This window comes from Mauremys reevesii, linkage group 12 (genome assembly GCF_016161935.1).
Source record: "Mauremys reevesii isolate NIE-2019 linkage group 12, ASM1616193v1, whole genome shotgun sequence".
NCBI classification, from domain to species: Eukaryota; Metazoa; Chordata; order Testudines; family Geoemydidae; genus Mauremys; species Mauremys reevesii.
In genome coordinates this window covers 18,864,486-18,868,722 of record NC_052634.1, presented here as the reverse complement: position 1 = coordinate 18,868,722, position 4,237 = coordinate 18,864,486, and the positions used below count along the sequence as shown (strand labels likewise).

The following is a 4,237-nucleotide window of genomic DNA, read 5'->3' as shown; positions in this document are numbered from 1 at the left end:
GAAGAGCAGGAGCTCTGGGAAAGAGAAGAGCAATATGAAGATGGAGTCTAAGATGAGACCAGGTGACTTCTGTGAAGGGCAACATGCTGGACAATGCCAAGGATGGGGGAGACAACAAGGTGTGAGCCCAGGGTCCAGAGAGAGCTGCAGGAGGGTGTCTGTAACACTTCTCTGTCCTCTCACAGATGGAGTTCAAGAGGGATGGGAAGGAGAGGATGAGAGCCGCAGGAAAATAAGGTGCATCCTAGCTGGGCCCAGGCTCTGTGGGGTTAAGACCAAGTGGAAGAGATAAGAGTTTCCTGTGCAGAGTGACTATTTTGGGTGCAGATGCAGTGGGATGCTTTCTAATTGTAGCGCTGACAACATCATGGGAAGGGGGTTCAGAGTAGAGCCCTGGGTGTGGGAGATGCAAGAAGGAGCGCCTAACAATCACAGCAGATTGTGATGATAACTTTTGTCTTTCCTTCTTGCATTGTGTTTGGCACCAAAGGAAAAGAAGTGTGTATGTGTGTGTGTGGTGGCGGGGGACAGAGTCTGTCCTGGTGGTGAGATGGAAAGCAAGTGATAGCGCAAGCACTGTTGATGCCAGGCAAGACCTGTCCAGCTGGGAGCAGAGCAGCTGTCACTGTCTGTAAGATAAGTGTCTGGTTGGGGGCTGCTCATCTCTCTTGGTGGGAGTGTTGTGTCCAAGTCAAGCAGAAGAATCTAGGGATTGGTCCTGCTTTGAGCAAGGGGTTGGACTAGATGACCTCCTGAGGTCCCTTCTAACCCTGATACTCTATGATCCAGGAGGGTGACTCCAGGTGCTGAGTTACTTTAATTTCTCCTATGCCCCTTTCTCACTCCATCTTGTCTACTGTGTTAGCAAACACACCTTCTGTCTCTCTTTGTACTGCCTCCTACCATAGGCAGGAAAAGTAAGCATTGATCCCCACAGGCTTGGTCTCGAGGGCCTGTACCATCTAGCGGGAGGGAAGAGAATCATACTGGCTACTGGAGGGTACAGTAGTGGAGGTGGGCTGACTGGCCACGCAACCCATTAGCTCTGTCTCTTTTCATCGAGTGGGGCTGATCTACAGCATGTGGGAGATGGAGGAACGATGAGCTTTCATGCACCAAAAGAGCTGTGGGCAGTGCTGGCTTGCTCGTATTGCTTGCCTTCTTGATCTGTCTCTGTCAAGCACACAGAACAGACAGACAAAACAAAGCCTTTTTCCCCTCCCCAGATTTGAAAATATCTTGTCCCCTTATTGGTCCTTTTGGTCAGGTGCCAGCTAGGTTACCTGAGCTTCTTAACCCTTTACAGGTAAAAGGATTTTGTGCCTCTGGCAAGGAGGGATTTTATTAGTACTGTCTACAGAAAGGTGGTTACCCTTCCCTTTATATTTATGACAGGGTTCTTGCTTTGAAGTCGTCTACTGGAGTCATTTTGGGGAAGTGGTGCTCACTTAGCATTACCTAGTTATCAAAGTTTTGTGAATGGTGTTTGGTGAGTTTCTGGGAGCTCATCGTGGCGAGGTAGAAAGCAGTGGGGGGCAGATGGTCTGTGTAGCATCCTAGCATCTCAGTATTGCTTATTGGCTCCTTGGATCTAAGATCAAAGTGTAGTGTCTGTTTTTATCAGTTTAATATCTGATCTGTCCTTTATTTGAGAACTGTATATTAAATTGATTTTTGAAACGGGGATGAAATAGGAGCTTGTTCTGTCCATCTCATTTATTGACCTGATATTGCAGTGTCTCCAGGAACAGTGCATCTTCTTTTGAGGGAAATCTTCAGGTTAGAAAAGCAGAAAGAATTTCACTCTGAAGATGTTGATTTGGTAAGCTTTTTTTTAAAGTAGTTGAACAATCTGGACTCTTTAGAACTTGGATTTCTTTGTGATAACATATTGTTCAAATTTCTTGGGAGTGTTTTCTGAGTTTATAGATGTGAGTTTCTTTGTCTTGCTGGAAAGTTTGGATTCTTCGTTTTGCTCTGAGTCTTTTCAACAATATGAGGTACAAATGCCTTCTAGACTGAGGGTCTGTTGGGGAGATGGTTTGTTGGCTTTTGTTGTTTTTCTTGGGGGGAGGGGCAGATTGGTAATATTTGAGGTCACATGTATATCAACAACTGCATGAGTTACATAGACTTCTCACCACACAGCTTACGTTCCATGTACCTTGGTTTGTAAGATCAAGACTTCAAAGCACTAGTTTTCGTGCTACACCTGGTTATCTGTTCTAGACATTGATTTCACCAACCAAGTATCAACTGTGAACTCAGGCACTAGAACAGCCTTAACATGGAATCCCAGACAGCCCACTTGTGCACCCTGAATCTATCTTGCCACCCAGGTGAGCTTGCCTTTGTGACAGATGGTCTCTTGCACCAAAAACCATACGAATATTCTGGTCACTCAGCCAGATCCTTTGCACCTCAGATCTCAAACTGAAGACATTTTTGGACAATTCTATAATAAACTAGCTAAATTTTTACTAACTAGGAAAAGATATAAGAAACTTATTTACCAGGCTCAAGCAGGTAAACATACAGACAAAGGAGTTACAAAAAGTAGTAGATGCTGCTATAACATATAAGCTCTGTATGTCCCTTAGGGCTAATCCTAGCCAAACAGCCAGGATCCCTTGCTTATGCTTAGAAGTTGTGTCATCTGCCTGAAGTCCAAGCAGTATAGGAACCAGGGGCAGCTCTAGGAATTTGGCTGCCCCAAGCAGTCATGCCTGCGGGAGGTGCACCAGAGCCACGGGACCAGCGAACCTCCCACAGGCATGACTGCACACGGTTCCCTGGTCCCACGGCTCCAGTGGACCTCCCACAGCTACGGAGGATTTGCTGGTCCCATGGCTCCGGTGGACCTCCCGCAGGCATGACTGCGGAAGGTCCGCCGGACCCACCTGCCACCCTGCTGGCAAAATGCCGCCCCAAGCGCATGTTTAGCGCACTGGGGTCTGGAGCTGGCCCTGATAGAAACAACAGTTTTTTCTTTCCAAGAATGTTTATTCCATTCCCCTAGAGCTCAAGCTGATGGGGTAAGTCGCTCACCAAAGGCTCTAAAGAAAACTAGGTGGTTATGGGGGAAGAACACAAGAACAATCATGCTGGGTCTGTCTGAAGGTCCATCTATCCCAGTATCACTTCCCCAAAATGACTCTAATAGAAGACTTCAAAGCAAGAACACTAAACACACAATTCTGTTGAAAGACAGAGAAGTCTTTCAGCCTCCTTGCCTCTAGCTGGTTTCCCTGTACACTCCTAATTTGCATAAACCCACCCACTGACCTGTGACTAACAATCTCCCACTGTTAACTCTTACAGCAAAACAGGTCAAAGAAGCACTATACCACAGCCCCAATGCTCTTTTCTGCTCCTTCCCACATAACTATCTCAAACATATAGTCATCAGGCATACATAAGATACAGTTTCACTCCATACCAGTCCAGTTCCTTGTCGTTTCATGTCTAACCACTGCACAGCTATGGTATACCCTACCCTGAACTGTTTCCCGACTTTTGCGCTCAAGACAGGAAAACAAGAATTGAGAGGTAAGCTGTGCAGGGAAGTCTTCTTCCACTTGCACTCCACTCCCCAAGGGCCTTTTGGGGTCTTCTATGGAATTCAGGTGTCATTTGATTTCCAAATGACACCTGGTCTTATCCATTAGCCATCACCTAATGCAGGGATCCTACATGTCAGACCAAAAAAAATCAATTTCCCAAAATAGCTAAGAGACAGAGATAAAGCTGAGCACTAGGTGTTATATTTACATGAGCATCCAGAATCTGACTGTGCCCTCGCAAGCTGAATGCTTCCGAAAGAAGGTCCTCCTGCTAGAACTCAAATCTGGTGGCTGGTGTCTAGTCAATCTGCTAGGAAATAAGGAAAAGGAAATGAATGAAGTCAGGCCTGTCAAAGTGTAACAGAAAGAATCTGAGAAGCAACGTGCTAAAGACACAAAAGCTAACCATAAAAATGGTTTTAAGAGAGAATCCCACATCGGAGCTGTCCTTATAGGTCCATCTAGCCCAAAGGTCCATCTAGCCCAGTATCCTGTCTTCTGACAGCAGCCAATGCCAGGTGCTTTAGAGGGGTGTTTAGATGAACAAAACAGGTAATCATCAAGGGATCCATCCCCTGTCACCCATTCCCAGCTTTTGGCAAACTGAGCCCAGTTAGGGACACCACTGTCTATGAGCCATTGATGGATCTGTCCTCCATGAAGTTATCTAGTTC

The 4,237-nt window shown here is 46.1% G+C and overlaps 1 non-coding gene across 1 annotated transcript; it reads left to right on the top strand.

The window, feature by feature from the left end:
- Window positions 1–1,569: 1,569 nt before the first annotated feature.
- On the top strand, window positions 1,570–1,761 carry LOC120376462. The gene has a single exon (XR_005587339.1). It is a non-coding gene; the product is annotated as a U2 spliceosomal RNA (small nuclear RNA).
- Window positions 1,762–4,237: the final 2,476 nt, after the last annotated feature.